Here is a 284-nt window from a genome sequence, read left to right as displayed (position 1 = left end):
TACAACTTATATTTAGTCATTTTTAAAAAGTACTCACCTCAATCATTATCTTCTTCTATAAGAATTTTCTATTAATCTATAGTTTATTTGTATTGAGAATATATTGTACATGAGAGGGATGATAAAGTAGCAATAACATACATTTTTAAATAGTTAATATTTATACAATTAAGATAATAAATTAATATTTCATTAAGTAACAATCAAAAATGATAAAAAAATAAAATTGATTTCCAGAATAATATAGTTTTAATTCAATATCATTGTTGGTGAAATTTTATCAT

General features: G+C 19.0%; 1 protein-coding gene across 1 annotated transcript in view; it reads left to right on the top strand.

The window, feature by feature from the left end:
- LOC108571108 (rab proteins geranylgeranyltransferase component A 1) overlaps positions 1-284 on the top strand; it is a 9,164-nt gene that overhangs the window by 6,196 nt on the left and 2,684 nt on the right. The gene's annotated exons all lie outside the window — the stretch shown is intronic.

Source organism: Habropoda laboriosa, unplaced genomic scaffold (assembly GCF_001263275.1).
Source record: "Habropoda laboriosa isolate 0110345459 unplaced genomic scaffold, ASM126327v1 scaffold106, whole genome shotgun sequence".
Lineage (NCBI taxonomy): Eukaryota > Metazoa > Arthropoda > Insecta > Hymenoptera > Apidae > Habropoda > Habropoda laboriosa.
The sequence above is the reverse complement of the archived record's forward strand: the minus strand, read 5'-3'. Positions and strand labels throughout refer to the sequence as shown.